At 36.1% G+C, this 24,133-nt stretch overlaps 2 protein-coding genes across 5 annotated transcripts in view; one reads left to right on the forward strand and one right to left on the reverse strand.

Annotated features, from left to right (window-relative positions):
• Window positions 1–10,548, reverse strand: part of Dic1 (Dicarboxylate carrier 1) — a 46,374-nt gene extending 35,826 nt beyond the window's left edge. The window contains exon 1 of one of the 2 annotated variants that reach the window (XM_073962524.1): window positions 10,076–10,548. The gene's annotated coding sequence lies outside the window, so the exon portion shown is untranslated. The remainder of the gene's footprint in view (window positions 1–10,075) is intronic. The other variant, XM_073962526.1, reaches the window with a different exon arrangement.
• The window catches only part of Elp6 (Elongator complex protein 6), a 71,128-nt gene that overhangs the window by 32,344 nt on the left and 14,651 nt on the right, over window positions 1–24,133 (forward strand). The window contains exon 1 of one of the 3 annotated variants that reach the window (XM_073962531.1): window positions 18,273–18,392. The exons of the other annotated variants lie outside the window; for them this stretch is intronic. The gene's annotated coding sequence lies outside the window, so the exon portion shown is untranslated. Of the gene's footprint in view, window positions 1–18,272; window positions 18,393–24,133 lie in introns of those variants that run through there. 3 annotated transcript variants of the gene reach the window in all.

Genomic DNA, 24,133 nt, shown 5'->3' on the forward strand with positions numbered 1-24,133 from the left:
ACGGAACGAAGTTGCAATGGCCGAGGGCCTTATAACAATCTTACGAATTTATGGTTTGACCATCCACAGAACAGAGAAAAAGGAAGAGTAGTCCTATAACTGCTAGACCAACAACCAAATCTATTAGACAGGAATGAATCATTCAATCCAGTCAATTATGCTATAAATATCATGTGAATGTTGTCTTCGAAGCTCATGCAATACAAACGATATCTCCTCCTTAAATCAGAGTAATATCCTATGCCTGGGAAAAGGCTTATAGAACTTGAGTCACGTTGGTGATGCCGAACAGTTGCTCAAGTCATTTTAAACGACAATTTGTCGAAAATTGTCTTATTCAAGACCTACACCAAATTTTTTTGCTGTAATTTGGCAACACATTCTAGAAAATAAACAATTCCGTATATCGATACTAAGTAGTGGGGGACACTGGAAGCTAACACTCGAATAGTGCCCAACTCATTTCTTGAATTCTGAAACTGCAACACTCTGAATAACGAACGGAACTCCGGAGTCGAGCCAATTTTTTCTCGACTCCGACCCCGAAGTATTTCATATAGAATACCACTTAGTTATACCATCAGCCTTTAGGCTTTGATACGATAAATATGTGCGTCATCGAAATAATGGTTTTGGAGTCGATTTAGCCATGTCAATATGTCTGTCTGACAGTCCGGCTCTAACTCTTTAAAAGATCAAACGATTTTGCTCAAATTTGGTTCTCGTAACATTTTGTCCAAATTTAGATCAAGTTCGAAGATGTGCCCTATCGATCCACTTCTTCGGGTATCTCCCCCTCAAATTTTCAACATTCTTCGATAAAAAAGGAGCGCACGACAACTATCGAATGGAGCAAGCGGTTGTGTCCAAACTTTGCACATCGTAAAATTAAACCAGACATATGTACATTAGGGTTAGTCATTTTTTCATTTTTTTCGAATATCAAAAATCTGTGGAAATGGCATGTAGGGCAGGCAAAAATAATAAGAATTGCGTTTTTACTTTTTCGAAATTGTAAAAAAAAACTTCCGCACAAAATGCAATTACTTTAGCTAAAAACAAACTTTTTTAGTTTACTTTTTTTTAAATTTTTAAATTTGAGAAATTTTTTTCTGCAATAGTTGTTCTTGGAAATAATTTTTTTTAGTTGGTTTTAGTGCATCGATTTCAAATATGCAATTTGATCAAAAATCTGTCATTTAGTTTTTAAGCTACATCGATTTTAAAATTTGCAACTCGGTTTCATTTCCCAGTTTTAAAAATTTTAAACGAGTTGCTCTAATAAAAGTTTGACAATACAGAAGTAATGTCATAATACATAATTTATATCGTTTTGAGTTTTAAATTATTTTTTCATAGTTTGTGTTCACATCGCCATGTCGTTTAAAAAAAGTTGCAAAAATGTCCAAAAAAACAGTGATAACTGGGTCAAAATTTTTAAAGCAAAAAGACCGAATGAAAAAAAAGCTGTTTTGCCGCTATACCATTTATACGAATTTCCGAAAGAAATCAATATAATTGAAAGATATAGAGGATTAGTGCTTGAGAAATCTAAAAAAAATCTAAAAAAATATTATCAAATTTTAAAAATCACAAAAAAAATTCAAATAAAAAAGTCGGTTTTGAGCTAAAGTAATTGCATTTTGTGCGGAACTTTTTTTCACAATTTCGAAAAAGTAAATACGCAATTCTGCTTGTTTTTGCCTGCCCTATATGCTATTTCCACAGATTTTGAATCTAAAAAAATTACTAACCCTAATGTACATATGTAAATAAGCTTCGAATACATGCTATATCGGTCCACTGATTCGAGTACCTCCCACACAAATTTTTAATATTAGCTTCGTTCCAGAACTTTTTTAATGGCAAAAATAGTAAAAGAGAAAACTGACAAATTTGCTCTCTGAACACATATTTGTTCAAAAAGTACAGGAACGGAAAACGTAGTAAAGTTAATTAATACGTCAAGAATAAAAAATGTCAGACGTCATATAGAAATAAATAAAAATAAATAGTAACGAATTGTGATTTTGAATTTATTTCCTTTTTTATATCGAATGTTATGTACATACATAATCTGATGCAAGTCTCTTATGTTCATTTAGAAATTATCGAAAGAGTGGAAGTTTAAATTGTTCACAAAAGGCGGGTGATAGTTGTATCAAATCCAACAATCAATGTTACAAACACATATATGGAACGCCCTTGAGACAACAACATAAGAAATCATATTCTAAAAAAATCATCAATTCCATCTAAATAATTTGGCGTAGACCCATATAAATTATATTGACTTTTACCATGAAAACGACAATAAAAATTATGTTAATTCCTTTAAAGATTTATTGAAAAAAGCATGAAGTTCAGGCAAAAGATTGAGGTTTAGGCACTCATTTGATCATTTATTTTAATTAAAAAACATCATCTGCAACATCTCAACGTTGCATTCAATTCAACATTCAAACCACCAGCATCCACTACATTATCCAGCTACATTCTTCGCCCTTGGCATAAACATCGATGGAACATCTTACCCATGGGGGCCACATAGTGCAGTGCTTGATATGTCCTTGATAGGATTGAATTTAACATCTGTGTGTAATACGCCCATATACATATGTGGATATTTCGCCTGTGTAAAAACCTCATTTATGTTGCTTCGATCTATGTTCAGTACTCCGGACAAATATGTATCGACTGTCGATAAAATAGAATTGTAATCCTATCCTTTCCATGCTGTGATGTTAGTGTGAAAGCTAACAATTAGCCTTTGGAAGAAGGCATTAGGCTTCTGTATACCAAGCAATTGTTCCAACGAAGATATTGTTGAACGTTGAAGGACAATATAAATCAAGTTCTTGTAGCGGACGTGAGCCGATAATCGCCGTATTTGAGGATATATTTGTTTATGTTTTTTTTACATGGAAATGTGAAAATCCTTGGTCACAATTGCCGTATTTGAACTGTAAGATTGAAATTATTTAATATTTATGAGCTTCGCGACATTTTGTTATTCATTACCACACATTTTTATAAAACGATTTAACGACTATTGCCGAAATATCTTAATTTTATGTTGGTTGACTGCTTTATTTCTATTTAATTTGTTTTACATTTATTTTTTATTGATGTTTCTTTCTGACTTTTTATTTTTCGTTCTTTCAAAAAATGTCAAATATTGCCTTTGACCAATTTACTATTTTTTACACAGCCAAATTTGTGTAGTAGAAAATAGTAGAAGAGAAAGCCATTCCGAGCCATTTTTGTTTAAAGAGAACAGAAAATTTTGCCGGTTTTTGTCGTACGGGAACGCATTTTATCAAAAAATTGTAAAAATAGTACTAAATAGTACTATTTTGCAGGTTCTGGAACACAGCTATTGTTGGCACAGTTGTTTTCTAGGGACTACTGTCAGATCGGCATAAACTTTTTGCAGCAAGTTGTGCACGTTACCTGTATTACGACGGATTAATTTTTTTTTCAAGGGCAGACCATACTTCCTGAGATTATGTCCCATATGTTCTAAATAACCCTGTCGGCATCAATTCAAATGACTGAACTTATGAATTGAGTATCCGATTTGGCCGAAACTTTTTATTGGGAAAAACAATACATACTGAATTTCCTTCTTTTTGTCGGCAAAAAACTGATACTTTTTAGTTGTTTCCCTTTTTTTCTTCAATAGTCCCAAAAAATGTCTTCTCTTAGGAGAACAATACATTCATTAAGAAGTCCAGTAGGGTTCCTCATAAGTAGACAGCGGAATCCTATGCAAATGCATATATGTTTAGGATGGTCGTAGAGAAAATCTGATTAGACAGAAACTCGTTTTATCACAAAATAAAACGAATTAGGCCCAGAAATTTTTGCATATTTTGACATATTTCTACATACATATATGCATAAAATAAGCATATGCAAAACCATATGCAACAAGTAAAAAATGGTCAGTCGGATTTGCCGACAGAGATATACCCTCAGCCTGTGTGAATTGAAACATTTTTTTTTTGCAAAAAACGTATATATTCAAAATTGTGGGCGTACGACAAAAATATGGTTTTGCGGGTTTTGCGTATCTAAAGGAATTGATCGACATAGTCCATTGTGGAAGTGGGTCTTATTTTTGGTGTTATTCTCCTCGATAGATGTCGCGACCACCTGTCGTTTCAGTTGGTCACCATATAATTCTGAGGTTTTTGACCATTATATAAGGAAGCATGTACTTGCCTACGAAAAAACATAATATCACTGAAAACAGGACCACTAGGTACAAATTTTCTAGGAATCCTCGAACAGACCCTAAACCGTGTTGCTCTCTTTATGAGATATCGCTGTTACTATTTTAGCGATTTTTTTTTCGAATTTTTTGTGCAAGCACTACCTTCGAATTGCAAAGTGTGGACCAACTCAGTATTTGGTTCGAGAGTTGTTGTGCTCTCTAGTCACTACATATAATGCCATAGAGGGTTTTTACACCTTTCGGGCTGTTTTCTCAAGAAGTATGGACTTGCCCCTGAAAAACTTTTACCATCGTAATTGAGGCAGCGAATGAAAGTTGCTTCAACAAAAATCAAAGTGATTCAATATCAGGTCTTAAAGTGAACTTATCCAAAATTTTGTGTGAGAGGTACCCGAAGGAGTGGACAAATATGGTCCATATTCGAACCTGATATATATTTGGTAGATTATTAGGATGTGTAAAGTATCGACCAAATCGGTCACTACCATCAAGGGATATTATGCGCTCAATTTTTCCGATAATTTATGAACTCATGTGAGGGAGGTACCTGAAGGAGTGGACTGATATGGCTTATCGTCGATCTTAAACTAAGTTTGGACAAAATATTACGAAGACCAAATTTTGAATCGAATCGGCAGATCCGTTCGAGAGTTATCTTGCGCTCCAACCACTACACACGGTGTCATGGGGTTTTTATACCTTTCAGGTTATTTTCTAAGGAAGTATGGACTTGCACCTGATGAAACTTGTACCGTCGTATAGGGGACAGTGAATAGGAGTTGCTACAACAAAAATCAAAGCGATTCTAGAGCAGATCCTAAACTGAACTTTTCCGAAATTTTGTGTGGGAGGTACCCGAAGGAGTGGACCGATTGAGTCCATATTGGAACCTCATCTAAGTCTAGTAGAAATTTCACGATGTGCAAAGTGTGGACCAAATCGGTTTCTCCCTTCAAGAGTTATCGTGCGCACAATTTTTCGGAACATAAACTAAGTTTGGACAAAATATTACGAATGCCAGATTTTGGACCAAATCGGTTCATCAGTTCGAGAGTTATCGTGCGCAGCCAGACAGACAGACGGACGGACATTGCTAAATCGACTTCAAATTATCTTAAACGAATTTCGTCCAAACATACTTGGGGTCTAAAACCATTATTTCGATGAGGCACATTTTGCCTGTATGAAAGTGTATATACCCTCGTTAGCATAAATGCTGAGGGTATAAAAATATATACAAGGATTTGTGGTCTAAAAATCCCACCGAAATTGCTGAAATGTGGTATTAAGCCTTCGTTAGGGGTATGAAAATTTACACCTGAAATTTGTCCGCATGGGTTCACGTTTTCATAGAGCCCCCATAGATCGGTACCTCCCGATTTCCGATATTTTGAAGGTTGTGGCCTCAACATCACACTTAAACGGCTGACATTTTGTATGAAGTCTTCGTTGGGAGTATAAAACTTTCCACCTGAAATTTTTTAGTATAGGTCCACGTCTTCATATAGCCCCCATAGAACGGTACCTCCCGATTTTCGGTATTTTGAATGTTGTGGCCTCAATATCCCTCCGATATGGGTGAAATCTGGTATTAAGTCTTCCTTGGGGGTATAAAACCTTCCACCCGAAATTTGTCGGTATAGGTCCACGTCTTCATATAACCCTCTAGTACGGTACCTCCCGATTTCCGGTATTTAGAAGTTTGTGGCGTCAATATCCCGCCAAAATGGGTGAAATTTGGTATTAAGTCTTCCTTGGGGGTAAACAACTTTCCAACTAAAATTTGTGGGTTTAGGTTCAGGCCTTCATATAGCCCCCACAGTACGATACCTCCCGGTTTTCGGTATTTTGAAGGTTGAGGCTGTGGTTTAATACATTTCTCTACTTTATTGACTTGTCTGAAAAGAATTTTAAACAGAAAAACTGTACATACAAAAATATTTGTACCTATTATTGAAATATTTGTTGCATAAGAAAATATGCAAAATGCATAAATTTGGCATATGCAAAAATTTATGCATTTTTCATAATTTTACATATGTCATATGTTTCGATTGCAATTGAACAAGAAGCCAAAAATATGCCTAGTCCCAAAATTTGACATGAATCGGAGCAAAAATAGGGGCTGCATAAAATTCCGCTGCCTACTCATAAGAGACCAATGCCACAGCAGACCAGTTGGTCATCTTCTTGAAGGAAGTCTAATAGGTCGTTTCATAAAAAAATAAGAATGACTTTTTATAGAAGACCAGTGGAGGTCTTCTATGAGATGATCATTGCATCTTCTAGCAGATCTTCAGCAAGAATTGAATTGAACAAAAACGTCTGATAGTCCTTTGTAAGATAGACCTCTAATTAAAGAGGCTTTATTTACATGTAGAACAAATCCATGCCCCTAATCGGAGTGGAGTTTTCCATACTCCCAACTGCAGCAAAATTTGCTAGTCTTCCTTCCCTTATTCTGAAAACCTGGTGACGAACTGCAATAATGACTTATTACCAAAATCACTTCCCTGCATACACATAGGTCACATCAAACAATGAATATGAGTGAAAATTAGCATTTTGCACTTTCTAGGTGAGGAAACAGGTCTCACACTGTGCCGCTTGATTTTACGTGTTTTTAATTTTTTAGAGCCTTTATTGAAGTGGACATAACTGTATCTAGGTCCACCTTTTGTTATAACAATACCCGTCTATTATAGGTATATTACAGATTTAGAGACACTTCTTAAATAGAATTGATCGAACAAATCGTTTTACTTGTAATTTCGGAGTCTAAATAATCTGCCCAGGTGGGAATGTCTGAAATGCCGACATTATCTAAGTTGTGGTTTTATTGCAAAGTGTGAAGGAAAAAAGGTTACTACCATGATGCAATGGTTAGCATGCCGGTCTTGCACTCGGAATTCCAGGTTTCGATTCCCAGGTTGAAAACACCAAAATTTTCTTGTTATGTATTTGATTTTTGACCATTATAATAATTGTTTGTATTGATGCTTTTTTCATTGGTGTTGGTTTACAATTCATGAGTATTTTAAAGCATGACAACTCCTGTATAAGGGTGTAGTTGGGTAAGTCGTTCGGACTTGGCGATTAGAAATACATATGACCTATTGATACTTTGATGAAATGTGATATAAATAAATAAAAAATAATTCCTATATTATTCAGCTAAATATGGAATCATGATCCGTTAATATGAGAGCAGTCTTTCCTGGTCCCTGCAGGGATATTCATCGAAATTGTCTTGCAAAGGACTTTCTAAAAATCGGCATTTAAAGTAACAGTCCCAGTGACTGTGCTCAATTTAGGGTATACAAATAACAATACCATAGTCATTAAGTAGATAAAAAAAAACAATATCTACACGAAAATATTGAGCTTTGCCTCCAAAATGTTATATCATAAAAATGTTATCGTTAATAATATGACTTTCAGCGAGACTTTACTTTGTTATTGCAGTGTGATCATAAATTTGTCAAAAAGCACAGCTCTATCTGTTCACAACAGTTCATTGACTATATGTATGATGGTATATGTTTAACAAACATTAAATATCAATTTCTCATATTGATATCGAAGCTAATTGTGACCGTTCTTGTGACCGAAAGAATACATGAATGTTGGTTTGGTTGCATTTGTTTTTTTTTACTTTCATTTTGGGGATATGTATTTAATTTTCAATTGTGATGTTTGGTTGGTTATCATTTATTTTCCCTACTGTTATCATCGAATGTTATTATATTGATTATATTGTATTATGCCATATATTGTATCGATGTTTTTGGCCCAAAAACAGGAAATATAAAAGCGAAAGAACAACAGAATTGTTGTTATAATTTGTTATTATTATTATTGTTTTTTATCTAAATTTATGTTGAGCTGTAAATTATTTTGTGTGTTGCATTTTCAGGTAGTCACCACTACAAGTGTGCAATTTCAAAAAAAGGGGGTGTGTTGGGGTAGAGTTTGGGAATGCTTTGATAACCTAATTACCCAGCTAGCTTTTGGAAGATTGCTTTTTCAAAAATCACATTGCGGAGTCTTTTTAGAGTCCTTTTGGTGATCAAAAACTGATTAAGTCGCTTGTATGGTCAGAAAGGGACTCGAAAGTGACTCCCTGTAATGATAAAAAGAGTTCATTTTAAAATACAACAACAAAAGCGTAGCAATCATAAATAAATCATTGAGGCGTTTAAAATGTGACTACTTTTTCATTATTTATTGTCACATTTTGATCTTTATGAAGATTGAAAAATGCTTAATCAAAAAAGGGCCATGCAGGTGTTTGAGAAGTGATTATAATTATGTATCTTCTGATCATATTTTGAACAGTTAGGTGATTAAAAACTGATTGTTTTGTTTTAAATAATTCTCATATACACTTTCTACAAAACTTTGATATAAATATAACGTATAATATTAAGAGTATAGACAAACATAACACATGTTCAGGTTTTTCCAAGTGAAATGAAGAAGTAGTATACTAACCACCGCGCAACATAAAGGATAATTAAAAAAAATAACAAAGCAGAAAAGAGAACAAAACAAAGGAAAGAAACTAAAAACAAAAAAATAAAAAGAAAATTCATTTAATTTATTTCGTCTAATAAAAAGACTCATAAATAAATAAATGAAAGACTCATAAACGATTTTATACATGACTCTAAAAAGACTCGAAAAAGAGTTCCAAATGAATCAACAAAACACCAATAAATGATTGAAATACGACTCGAAAAAGAATTTATATACCATCGGAAAATGGGCAAAAATGACTCGAAGCTAATGCAGAGGAAGACTCATTTGTGATTTGTTTAGAAGAGTCGCCTGAGATTACGTTTTCCTCTCGACAAAGGAATCATTTATGATCAGAAAATGAGCTCATATTCCAGCTTTTTAATCGTGCAGTCGGATCAAAAAAGACTCGAATTTGATTAAAAATTTCAAAAAATGGTGACTGGGTATTTGTAATGAAATAAAAATTTAAAAACAGGAAGATTTTTAAAGTTGGTTGCCGTAAAAAGTTTTACAAAATACTACTGTCGAATATGACGTGGGTTCGTTCACTCAATAATTTGTAAAATTGTTACCGGATATTGTTCTTTTACTCTACAGTACAATGCAAAGGACTATAGTCGTTTACAAGAAGCTACTAAATTTTGGTTAAACTATTGAGTAAATGAACAAACCTACGATATACGACTGGAAGCAATATCTTTAAACGATTGCGAAGCTGACAGTGATTTTTGGCGGTAAAAACCTAAGTTGTTACCGAACTCTCGTTGAATTGTGCAACAGTTCACATTCTTAGAAGATAGAACATTAATAGGTTTCTTCAAAATTCTTGATTCATTTTTCAGCTCATCGTGGATGCAACCAATTTGCAATTTGAAGTGATATGGCAGAAATTACGATTTTCCCTTTTTTAATGTTCCCATAATCCAAAACAAACTTTAGCTATACTTTCTGATAATGGGGAAGTAAATATTAGATAATACGATGCCAACATTAATCGTAAGACTAATGTATGGGTCAGATTAATCTCATTTGACGCCAAACGCGTGATATTCAACACAAAATTATCAAATGTCAAACATGAAAGTTACGTACTTGTCAAGAAAGCTTTGATCTTGAACAAAAATGAGCAAAACTTGACATTCGTAGAGATTTATAACAAAATTTCTAAATATGATTATACCTATCTTGGCAAGGAAAAGACAAATTTAAGCAGCTAAATACGTTGCAATGCATTGTATTTAAATATGCAATCATGCGATTTGACCATAAAAATAACAGCGACAGAAAATCAAACATGTTTCACTTGAACTTTACCTTGATATAAAACTTGTGCCGCTGACAGCAACCAAAATAGGAACTTAGAATTTTGGAGATCACTAACCTTTTTTAATAATTAATATTTTGTTTAGTGATTTATTTTAAATTATTTTCACCGCACTTTGTTTTTATTTACTAAAAGGTAATCACTTTACTGGACTCTTCGTGTCGAACAACAAGTGCCTTACTAATTTGGAAACTATACTCAAATCATGAAAACAAAAAACAACGTAAACGATTTGAACCAGACGACCTACAACCACTGACTAATATCAGCTCACTTTGCTTGTACTGCGAAAGTGAACAAGCAACGATTCACCATGAGAGGCGGCAGTAGTAATGAAAATACAACAACAACATTAGCCGCCATAGCCCTCCATAACACCATAAGAGAGTGAACAGTGAACTAGCAAACGAGCCAGAGCGGCTGTTGATCAGATTTATGTTTGTTTTTCAAAACTTTACTCCGGGTACTGAATGGTGTGACGACCGTTCGGTCGGAACATCTATTGATTGTCCGCTGCCATAGTTCTCAATTTTCATTAATAAAACAACAAAACTTGCTTGGAGATTAATAGGCATGATGCCACCAGACATTGTGGAAAACCAAGCATTTATTCTATGGACAAAATGAAGAACACACAGATTGTAGTTTTCAAAATTCTGTAAGAAATTCCATGAAAAAGGGGGACAGCCATCAGTATTGATGCATACATCAAACCTCTACCTGTTCACATTATTGTGTGAGTGAGTATCTTAAGGACCTGTGAACAGCATAATCCTTCAAGGGATTACTTTGCTGGGGATTGTTTGATGTGTGTACACAATGTACAGTAGTTATGTGTAACTTATTTTTGTATGCTAATGCCACTTTAAATGTTAGACAGATGAAAATTGTATCGCCAGAATTTGTTTTCCAAATTTGTCTACAGTTTGTAACAAAACATTGTGTTTAGGCATCATTTAACCCTAATATAAAGTAATATATTACACTAATACATGTTTTCAATTGGAAGAGAAATGGATTTAACTGCATTTTGAAATTGAATAAACATAGCTAAATTTTATCAACATAGAAGTGATACTGCATAGGAAAAGTCTTAAGACTCCTCTTCTGACCACATAAAAATGCCTATTATAAATATAACCTCAGTATTTATGTGAACGAGGGTACATACACTTTTATACGAACAAAATGTGCCTCATCGAAATATGGTTTTAGACCCCAAGAATGTTTGGGCGAAATGTGTTTCAGACCATTTGAAGTAGCAATGTTCGCCCATCTGTCTGGCTGGCTGGAGCGCACGATAACGGATGAACCGATTTGGTCCACAATTTGGCTTTGGTAATATTGTGTCCAAGCTTTGTTTAAGTTCGAAGATGTGCCACTCCCTCGGTTAGCTCCCCCACAAACGTTCAAAAATGTTCGCTAAAATGGTGCACACGATAACTAACCGAATTGGTCATAACTTTGTACGTTGTAATATTATTTCCATGCATAGATCGTGTTCGAATATGGATTATATTGGTCCACTCCTTCGGGTACCTCCAACACAAAATTCGGAAATAGTCAAGTTGATGAGCTCCTCTCAAATCATTTTGAAATTTTTTCAGCAGGTTGTCTTTGCGGCCCTCTTTACGATGGTACAACTCTTTTCGCGGGCAAGTCCATACCACCTGAGATAATGGCCTAAAAGCACCAAGAGACTTTGACGGCACCAACTAAAATGGCAAATCCGCAAGGTAACTCTCGCATGGAGTTTTTGATTAGGCCAAACTTTGCACATCGTATTACTTCATCTAGTCACGTATCTGGTTTGATTATAGTCTGTATCAGTCCAGTCCTTCAGGTAGCTTATACATAAAATTTGGGAAAATTGCAGTGTAAATACTCGTTTCGGATCGTTTTGAAATTGTTTCCAAAAGGTTATTCTTGTTGGCCCTGGTTTACGGCGCAATTCCATACTTAGGTCATGTTTATTTTATAGCCTTTTGCAGGTTTAACCTTCTTAATGAGGATTTATTTGACGTATACGCATAGGAACTGACATTTGAAACCCAATGGATTATATATAAACGTACTATTACTGAGATAATGGCCCAAAATCTTAAAAGCCTGCCGGCACCAACTAAACTGTGTAATAGGTAAGATAACCGTCGAAGGGAGAAACCGATTTGATTCAAACTTTGTACATCGTATTATTTCTTACATCCTCGAATTATGTCCAAATATTGGCTACATCGGACCACTCTTTTTGGCACTCCCACACAAAGTTTGTAAAGAGCGTAGTTTAAGGACTCACCTGGGATAGTTTTTAAATGTTTGGCAACATATTGTGTATGCGGACCTAGTTAAGATGGTACATATTTTCGGGCACAAATCCATACTTCCTGAGAAGTTGTCCCAAAAACTCAAAAAACATCTATAGATATAATTTTGCATATCCGATGATAAGAGGGATCTAGTCTACGATAAATCGGGGGACCCCACCTAGATTTGCTGATCAAAACCGACAATTTCTAGCCATTGCGGAGCAAACCATGGTCCTGTGATTCAGGGCATTGGTTCTACTTATGCCGAGGACATTTTTCCGAATACGAAATTGATACCACAGTGGTCCCAGCGACAGTACTCGTCAATAAACGGACCTCTAGACTAGAACTTGACAGTCCTTTAACTAAAACGCAGGCTCTGAGTCTGTTAGGTAGTGGTTCTACTGCGGCAGGACAGTTTATCCGAAGACAAACTGATACAACAGTCGTCCTATCCGCTGTAGTCGTCGATAAGCTGACCTCAGATGCAATAGGAAGATTATCCATCGGTCGAAGTCGATAGAATTAGACTTCCGAAACAGGACACAATTGATATAGAACCTCCACTAAGAAATTAACTATGTGGGACTAAACATAGACAAACCTTCACCAGGAAAAAGGAGGTCTGTCAGGGCTGTCAGTTTATACGAGTACGAACTTCATATGACTGCGACAGTATACGTCGATAATTTCACCTCGTCGTCAGTTGCAAACTCTAGGCTTACGAAGCCAGGACCGTCTCAATTTCAAAAGGATTGTCCATCGGTCGAAGTCAATAGAATTAAACTTCCGAAGCAGGACACAATTGAGATAGAACCTCGAGCCTAGACTGTTCTCGCCGAGAATGGTCTCCGAGTGAAACGTTCAAATACGACACGTACGCGCCCTTTAACCTAACGTATAAAGTTAGTAACCTATTTTCTACCCTCCTATTCTGAGGATGATCATAACATCCGATGATATGGATGAAAGAAAGACCAGCTTTGGCAGGGTCAAAGGGCGTCAAAGTCATCAACTGTAAGGATAAGGAATCTCTAGATTTCCTCATATTGAATGTCTCTGATTCCCCCTGTGTACGGTTGCCGGCTGCGATTTCCATTGCCGAGATCCCATCCAGAATTGCGGCTGGGACATGGCTGCCACCCCCCGATTCGGATGTGGCACTGGTGTTGAAGCTGATCCGGAAGCAGAATAGGTCCATCCAGGCCTATACCTTCCAGACGGGGGAGGAACGGAGAATTTATCATGGCTTGTAAGGGGGAGCTGAACTTCGGGTTGGGTTGGCTTCGGTTCCGCTTCCCGCAGTCGAAGTAAGGAGTGTAGGCAGAGGCGCCACTGCTTGGTGCAAATCAACCTGGACCACCGCAAAGCGGCGGCTGCCGAACTCCTTCTCTCCCTTACAAAATCTGAGATAGACATCGCTTTGGTTCAGGAACCCTATTTATATAAAAATATAGAGATATAGAACTTTCCGAAAAACAAACTTATAATACCCTTTCCACATTGTGGTGTAGGGTATAAAGAAGAAATCACTGCCCACAAAAATGCTTTCTTCAAATTATGTTTTCAGTACAGCCACAGGGGTTCCCCTTCCGATTTGTATGTTCAATGTCTAGAATTGATTGATGCATCCGATCACTTTTATTGAACGCTTAAAGGGCAGATCACACTTGTGTGCTCTTTAACCCACTTAGCGCCGAGAATTTTTTTTGCGAGAAAACTTAAAATTTTTTGTGGAAACATGGCAGAACTACCAGGTAGTGGTATCACACCAGCTGATCGAATATGAAAAGTCAAATCCCTTTATAAACAAATTATTTTTGTTGTAATTTCCCCAACAACATAAAGAAAGTTTTGACATAACATATTCAAAATTTTACGATGCCACTACCTGGTTAATTGTGCCATGTGTGGAAATTATATTTTTGAGATATTTTAAGCATTTTTTAAAAATTAACTTTTTTCTCTAAAACGTATAGTTTTCCTGCAATCGGGCCTTCTTTTCAAAGTGCCAAAAACTTTGAAGAGTAATATTGGTGTATCCGTACATGCCAATCCCTTGGTTTTTGACTGAGAAAATACTCTTACTATATTCCTAACAAATCCCTCACATTACATGATTCTAACATTTATGATTAAATTTTTATCGCAAATTTAAATTTTTCATCACAAGTCGAAAAATACAAAAAAGTCGATTTTTTTGAATAGCTTGGGTTTTTGGCCAATTACGTGGAAATGCGTAGATCAAATGAAGCGTTATAAGCGTGAAATGACAGATAACAGACAATACTATAACAAAATGAAAAAACCCCACAAAAATATTCGAAAAAACCAGAGTTTTACGTCAATTTTTTCAACCATTTTTAGTGGCGTTTAAACGACCAGTGGCTTTAACTGGGTTAATTGATTTTAAAAATGTATTCTGGAAAACAATATTTCTTAATGCTCTCATAAGCTTTCTCTAAGGAACTTTCTTTGGAACACATACCTTTGTAGACAAATTTACGAATTATTAGAATTTGTTTATTAAATTTTATTTAAAACAAGTAAAAAAGTATCAGTCGGCTTGGCCGACAGAGATATACCCTCAGCCTGTGTATATTGAAACAATTTTTTCCCAAAAAACGCATGTATTTAGGGAATTTTGGGCGTTTGAACTGACAAAAATGTTGATTAGGATTAGTGATCAAAAGTTTTGCGGAGGAGATACTAAAAAGAATGGATCTCCAGCCACTACATATGGTACCATAGGGGTTTTTTACAACTTCAGGGATGTTTGCTCAAGAAGTATGGACTTGCCCCTGAAACAACTTTTACCATCGCAATTGAGGCAGCGAATGCAAGTTGCTTCAACAAAAATCAAAGTGATTCGAAAGCAGGTCTTAATTTCGTGTGGGAGGTACCGGATGGAGTGGACAAATATAGTCCATATTTGAACCTGATCTATATCTGGTAAATATATTAAGATGTGTAAAGTATGGTCCAATTCGGCCACTCTCTTCAAGAGTTATCGTACGCACAATTTTACCGAACATTTTTGAACTTTTGTGGGGGAGGTACGTGAAGGAGTGGACCGATATGGCTTATCTTCGAACTTAAACTATGTTTGGACAAAATATTACTAAGACCAAACTTTGGACCGAATCGGCAGACCTGTTCGAGAGTTATTTTGCCCTTCAACCTCCTCACACGGTGTCATAGGGGTTTTTTGCAACTTTCAGGCTATTTTCTCAGGAAGGATGGACTTGCCCCTGATGAAACTTATACCGTCGTATGGAGGGCAGTGAATACAAGTTGCTAAAGCAAAAATCAAAGCGATTCGAGAGATGGTCCTAAACTGAACTTTTCCAAATTTTTGTGTGGGAGGTACCCGACGGAGTGGACCAATTGAGTCCATATTAAAACCTGATCTAAGTCTGGTACACGCTCCACGATGGGCAAAGTATGATCCATATCGGTTAATCCCTTCAAGAGTTATCGTCCGCACAAATTTTCCGAACATTTTCGAACTATTGTGGGGGAGGTACCGGAAGGAGTGGACCGATATAGCTCATCTTCGAACTTAAACTAAGTTTGGGCAAAATATTACGAAAGCCAAAATTTGAACCGAATCGGTTCATCCGTTCGAGAGTTATCGTGCGCTCCAGCCAGCCAGACAGACAGACGGACGGACATTGCTCAATCGACTCCAAATTGTCTGAAACACATTTCGTCCAAACATACTTGGGGTCTAAAACCATTATTTCGATGAGGCACATTTTGCCCGTATGAAAGTGTATATACCCTTCATAGCCTAAAGGCTGAGGGTATAATTAAACTATTTAAGGCGAAGTTGGTAAATTATGTTTCTTTCAATCCATATTGGTGAGATTTATCGTTCCATATGTGAATGAAACCCCATTAAAAAAACTTGACAAATCCCGGGACTCCAAAGAAGTCAGTTCCAGGATTCGGGATTTGAGAAATCCCGAAAAATCCCGGGTTTTCGGGATCGCCATCCCTAGTGCTGACAAAGAACTACTAGGAGTGTTGAGGGACACCTTCATCGAAAGATTCTTGTTTCAATGATTTTGAATGGTTTAGTCTCATTATTCCACACAAATGCCTGGAACTTGGTCTCCGTTGTGGGTATTAAGAACTCTTGCAGAGAATGGTCGGTGCTGGGCCTTTTTTTGATATAGCGCGATAGAACGGTACCGCCCGTTTTTCGGTATTTTTGTATCCTCCACCATAATATGGAGGGTATAATTAAATTTGTCATTCCGTTTGTAACACATTGAAATATTCATCGTAGACCCTATAAAGTATGTACATATATATATTCTTGATCAGGGTAAAATTCTATGTTGATTTAACCATGTTCGTCTGAAATCAAGATACAGCTCGCGATTTTTATGATAGAGCTTTGTAATTTGGTATAGCTATATCGGTCTACGTTTTGATATAACCCCCATATAAAGGTACCATCCGATTTCCGGTATTTTGAAGGCTTTAGCTTCATTATCAAACCGAAAAGGGCTGAAATTGGGTACTTAGTCATCGTTGGGGGTATAAAACTTTCCCCCAGAATTTTGTCGGTATAGGTCCACGCCTTCATATAGCCCCCATATAAAGGTACCATCCGATTTTCGGTATTTTGAAGGTTTTAGCTTCATTATCAAACCGAAAAGGGTTGAAATTGGGTACTTAGTCATCGTTGGGGGTATAAAACTTTCCCCCAGAATTTTGTCGGTATAGGTCCACGCCTTCATATAGCCCCCATATAACGGTACCACCCGATTTTCGGGATTTTGAAGGTTTTAGCTTCATTATCACACCGAAATGGCTGAAATTTGGTACTTAGTCATCGTTGGGGGTACAAAACTTTCCCCTAGGTTTTTGTCGGTATAGGTCCACCTCTTCATGTAGCCCCCATAGAACGGTACAAGGTTTTAGATTCATTATCACACCGAAATGGCTGAAATGTGGTACTTAGTCATCGTTTGGGGTATAAAACTTTCCCTCAGAATTTTGTCGGTATAGGTCCACGCCTTCATATAGCCCCCATATAACGGTACCCCCCGATTTTCGGTATTTTGAAGGTTATGGCCACAATAATCCATTTAAATGGCTGAAATTTGGTACTTAGCCATCGTTGAGTATATACAACTTTCCCCTCTCAATTTGTCGGTATAGGTTCACGGCTTTATATTTTCGGTATTTTGAAGTTAGTGACTCAATATTCCACCGAAATGGCTGTAATTTGGTATTTAGTCTTCGTAGGGGTATAAAACTTTCCCCCATAAGTTTGTCCGTACACGTTCACGTCTTCATATAGCCCCCATAGGACGGTACCTCCCGATTTTCGGTATTTTGAATGTTGTGGTCACAGCAACCCATCGACATGGCTAAAATTTGGTATTTAGTCTACGTTAGATGTAAAACCCTTTCCTACCGAAATTCGTCGGTATAGGTCCTTTTTTCGATATAGCCCTATAGAACCATACCTGAAATTTCCATTTTACTTCAACACCACTCGTGGTGGAGGGTAGACCAAGTTCGGCCCGTTTCAGCCACATCACCCAACCGAAATTGCTGAAAATGGGTTTCAATATAATTTATGGTAAAGGGTATAAACAGTTCCGCCCGACCGAATTTAATCCCGATTTCACTAGTTTTTCCAAAATTATTTCAAAAAGCAAACATCTGGCAATGTTGCCTAGTTTATTAGCTTCTCGTGAATAGTGTGTTATTGTTTGCTCTCCGGTGTCGTGAATATAATTGACATAAGCTTTTTTCTTTAAATTTACAATTTGTTAACAATCCCCCTATCTATTTTTTTTCTCACCCGGTTTAGTCTCTGCATTAGAATATATACACTCTAGAATAGCCATAGCTGGAGAGTAGTTAACAATGAGCAGGGGGATAGTTTTAGTTTGGAAGCTCACTTATTCAAAACAGAATAAAGACGCTTTTGTTCATAGTTTTAAGTGAATAAAAAATTATTTTTATTATTAACAGAGTGAGTTGGCAAACTTTGAAGTTTTTATAGATTTAATAACCAGAAGTGGGTGAATGTGATGGTCGGTATAAACTTTGAAGTATACGTTTTTTTGGAAATTAATTTTCAAAATACTTATGTTGTAGATAGTTGACAATAGGGTAATGACACACAGACAGATTGATTACGCGTGTTTGTTTTGCTCCGATAGAGCCCCCCACTTTTAAAGCTATTCGCGAAAATAAATATTTATTATTCTGTCTTTGTTCTCAGAGCATGTTTGTTATTTATTCTGATGTGGTAGACATTTGTGTGTACATACATATTCACGCTCTCTGAAACTAAGTCCTAATAATATTAGAATTATAAATGTCAATTTTTATTTTATTGTCGCTTTTAAAAAAGTTGTCACGATTATTGTATACTATTCTCTAATTGATATTTAGCAATACTATAATCGTATTTGTTTGATTTTATTTTCATGGATAATGTAAGCTCTAGCTGTTGAAAATACATTTGGGCGATAAGTTTATTATTTAAGCATGTCTAGATCAATGATGTCTACCGGTTTACGACGGCGTATAAATAAATCTATTTTTGATTATGCCACTAATACTACAATTTTCCGTTAAGAGAACAAACGTGTGATTGTTCGAGCCAATGCACAGTGCGAAATTTGGGAAGTTTAGTGGAACTTTAAGGGATTTTCAAAGAAATGAAATTAATTAAACTTTTATTGAATTCGTTAGCTAAGTACTCCACTGCAAATGGTCCATACTCAGTTTGCCGATTTACTCCACGAAACTTCTAAAAAATGCACTTAAGGTTGCACTTTTGTTTAATTTTTTTTTTTTTTGTAAGAAATGTATTTTTGATTCATTAAAAAAATGGAGTGGCGCGGACAAATGGTAAGTCAGTATGCCATGATTTATTTTTCTTAATATTTTACAAAATAATTATGATATTTTACACTTTAACAAAATGCAAAAAACCCTTATTGTTTTCGTGCAATTTTAGTCGGAAAGAAGTGATTTTTTGAAGTTTTCAAAATTGTAATTTTTTATTTTCCGTGGTCATTTCAAAAGTGAATTACGTACATTCACGTGTTAAGATATATATAATCTGAAAGATTGGATTCTCCTCTGTTCGCAAAGCTATAAAACTGGTGCGGTATCGCGCGGTCCTTGGAGATATTCAAGATTTTCTAAAAAGACTTCGGCAATTTCATTCAGTTGCATTTTCCAAAAGTAGAAGGTAAACGCGACCTTCTACTTTTGTTTTGAAGAAATGGACTCACTAATTCTAACAATGATAATTTCTGTAAAATTAAGAAACCTCTCGCAATTTTTCATAGTTTTGACTTCTAAATGTTGGTGATTTACATATAGTGCAACGTTTTTAGATGCTGCGGTACAAATACCACAATACGTTAAAAATTGTAATGCAGTGCAGACCTGAACTTGATCTGAAAGACATTATTAACAAAATTAATGGTACAGACCTGCTGAATGGACCAAAAAACAGTATAGATACAAATGAAAACAAAAAATATTGACATTTTACTCCTTAATAGATGTGTAGGGTTGTGAGGCTTCACCCAGAAGTGGACCTATGTTGACAGCTTTTGTGTGAGGAGGTTTTTTATTCGCTAACATCTTAAAATTTACATTTGCATCAAAATCGGCTGCAATTTTTCTTTAACCTTTAAAATACCCAATATGAGGGAACCCGGCATGTGGGGGCTATTCCAAAACGCGAACCTATATTGAAAATATTTTGTACATAATTTTTCTATCCGCTGAAAACTCAATATACCAATTAGCATCAAAATCGATTGAAAAATGAATGTAAAACGTAAAAACGGCAGCCATCGTTACATGACCGCTATAGGAAACCGCGGGTCTATGTGGCCCAATTTGAGTCCCACACTGTCCACTAATATAAGAAACATTTGTGCAAAATTTTAGGAATCTACACCTTTTCCTTTAAAAGTTATTAGTAAAGTTCCGCTAAAGTGCTCATATTTTGCACTGTGCAATGGTACTCATCCAATAGGTATGAGTATAATCCCAGAAATGAAAATATTAAGACAAGCCGAAAAACAGTAGCTAAAATATAACCTGAAAAATAGTTAATTAGGGAAAACCAAGATGCATCTTTTCAGCAATACATCGAAATTGCTTATAACACTGTCGTTTTTAACAACGAAATCCAAAAGTACCAAATTTTCTGCCACACAAAACCAATATCGCTTATACATAACAACATATCGGTCATAACGATCAACTCCTTCGGTCCTTTGACCATCGTTCTAAGAGATTTTGACTGTATTTATTGTCCGCTCTAAAACATTCGCTTACTGCGAGGATGTTCTCGAGAGTGAGGAAAGGACCCTAGTTTAGTAGTGGCAACAAATCCCCCGCTCACATGAAACTGAGAATAGAAGTAACTCGGTTAAGAGATCAAACCAGAGACCTTCATGCCTTGGGTGACCATTCTCGATTTTTATAGACTTAAAATGGTCGACTAGAAATCTGTTGAAAAATAATTGTAAGGTAAAGAAACAAGTAAAAAGTGTCAGTCGGCTTTGCCGACAGAGATATACCCGCAGCCAACTTTGAAACTTTTATCTACGGACATATCCAAGTTATTTAGCGCCTTTTCGGAATTTTGTGGCCCTTTTTGGGACATTTGAACTTGCCGACAAAAATGTGGATTAGGAATTAACTACACTAAGACACAAAAGTTGAACTTTTGTGGGTCAGGTACCCTTAGGGTCGGCCGATATGGGTCATTTTAGAAGATAAGTTTGGACCAAATTGGTTGCACCGTTCAAGAGATATCGTCCTACCATTTAGTGACATTTTTCTAAATATTGGGGAGAAGTACCGGAAGTTGTGAACCGGTATTGCCCATCTTCGAACTGAAATTAAGTTTGGACAAAATATGAGGAAGGTCAAAGTTTGGACCAAATTGGTTGCCCAGTTAAAGAGATATCTTCCTACTATTTAGTGACATTTTTAAATATTGGGGAGACGTACCGGAAGTTGTGAACCGGTATTGACCATCTTCGAACTGAAACTAAGTTTGGACAAAATATGACGAAGGCCAAATTTTGGACAAAATCGGTCGAACGCTCCCGCCAGCCAGACAAACGGACGCACATGGCTAAATCAACTCCAAATTGTCTGAAACGGATTTGGTCCAAACATACTTGGGGTTTAAAACCGTTATTTCGATGAGGCACATTTTGCCTGTATATACCCTAGAATAAATGCTGAGTGTATAAAAACAACAGCACAATTAAAATAAAAGCACGAAAAACGCGGTTGAACCTAATCGATTAGTCGACTTTTGTTGAAAATCACGAAGAAAATAACAAAGTCAAGTTTACTTCGTGATATTCAATCGAAAATCGAAAATGACTGATATTTAAGATGCCGAAGTAGACAGGGGACCAGCCCTCACCTTCCATCCGGCACCATAAGATGGAGGTTATAATTATATACCCTCAGCCTGTGTGGATTGAAACACTTTTTTCCCAAAAAACTTATGTATTTAGGGAGTTTTCAAAATTTTGGGTGTATGAACCGACAAAAATATAGATTGCATTAAAGCTCAAAAATGTGCGGGGGTATATATAGATAGGGCCACTAGGAAAACCTTCGGTAAAAATTTCCAAAGGATCTTCGAACAGCCCCTAATCACACAAACATTTTGAACACCAAGGATTGCACCGACAAAATATTTAGAGATCTAAAGTTTAAACCAAATCGGTTGCTACGTTTATCTGATATCGCGCGTACCATTTTAGCGAATATTTTCGAACTGGAAGGAGGGGACCCATAAGCACCACCTTCCAATTTCATCTAATATTCGAAGAAATATTACGATATCCAAAGTGTGGACGAACGCATTATTCGGTTCGAGCTCTCCAACCACTATATAGGGGTTTTTACAACTTTCGGGTTGTTTTCTAAAGAAGTATGGATTTGCCCATGAAAAACACATTTACTTTCGTAATTGAGGCAGCGAATGCAAGTTGCTTCAACAAAAATCAAAGTGATTCGAGAGGAGGTCTTAAAGTGAATTTATCCGAAATTTTGTGTGAGATGTACCCGAAGGAGTGGAAAAATATAGTCCACATTCGAACCTGATCTATATCTGGTACATATATTAGGATGGACCAATTCGGTGACTCCCTTCGCACAATTTTTCCGAACATTTTTAAACTTTTGTGGGGAGGTACCTGGAATTCTGGAATTCTAGTGGAATTCTGTAAATCATTTTTCGAGTCACCGACAAATGTCGGTAAAATTAAAACGCAAAATTATGAATGAAAAGTTCAAGCAAAAGTTGACAACACTGTTGCTATCGGTAGAACTTTACGACTACTTTCTTTTCGTCGCTAAATTACCGACAAATATCGTTAATTACTGAATTTATAAGCATTTTAATTTTACCGATATTTGTCGGTAACTCAAAAAATGAGTTAGAGAATCGTACTACAGAGGGAGTGGACCGATATGGCTTATCTTCGAACTTAAATTAATATTACGAAGCCCATATTTCGGACCAACAGAGCAGCTACAAAATCGTATAAAAATTAGTTTTTCCATACAAAATATCGCGACTATTTTTTATTTCTTTTTAATTAGAATTTAAAATGTACGGACGGACGGATACACATCTCAAAATCGATTTATTTCGTCGAGATATAAATTTTGGTATATTCGTCTACGACGAATATTTCGCGGTGTTACGGAAAAACAACCTTATAGATAGTACCCTTTCCATATTGTGGTGTAGCATATAAATCGGATCGGATCGGATATTTTTGATGATTTGAAGTAGATGTATGTCATATTTGTACATAATATAGTAAAATATTTAAAAAATATAGCAAAATCTCTTCAAAAACAAGTAAAAAAGTATCAGTCGGCTTTGCCGACAGAGATATACCCTCAGCCTGTGTATATTGAAAAATGTTTTTCCCAAAATACGTATGTATTTAGGGGGTTTTAAAAATGTTGGGCTTTTGGACCGAAAAAAATGTTGATTAGGATTAAAGATCAAAAGTTTTTCGGAGGAGATACCACAAGGAATGGATCGACATTGACCGTTATGGAAGTGAATCTCCAGCCACAACATATGGTGCCATAGGGGGTTTTTACACTCTTCGGGCTGTTTGCACAAGAAGTATGGACTTGCCCCTAAAAAAACTTTTACCATGGTAACTGAGGCAGCGAATGCAAGTTGCTTCAACAAAAATCAAAGTGATTCGATATTAGGTCTTAAAGTCAACTTATCCGCAATTTTGTGTGGGAGGTACCAGAAGGGGACAACAAATATAGTCCATATTTGAACCTGAATTATATCTATATATCTATAGATATATTAGGATGTGTAAAGTATAGACCAATTCGGCCACTTCAAGAGTTAACGTACGAACAAATTTTCCGAACATTTTTGAACTTTTGTGGGAGAGGTACCTGAAGGAGTGGACCGATATGGCTTATCTTCAAACTTAAACTATGTTTTGACAAAATATTACTAAGGCCATATTTTAGACCGAATCGGCAGATCCGTTCGAGAGTTATCTTGCGCTCCAACCACCTCACATGGTGTCATAGGGGTTTTTTGCAACTTTCATGCTATTTTCTCAGGAAGTATGGACTTGCCCCTGATGAAACTTGTACCGTCATATGGAGGGCAGTGAATACAAGTTGCTGAAACAAAAATCAAAGCGATTCGAAAGATGC

The sequence above is a fragment of the Musca autumnalis genome, unplaced genomic scaffold, assembly GCF_047663935.1.
Source record: "Musca autumnalis isolate F117 unplaced genomic scaffold, ASM4766393v1 scaffold_1, whole genome shotgun sequence".
NCBI lineage: Eukaryota > Metazoa > Arthropoda > Insecta > Diptera > Muscidae > Musca > Musca autumnalis.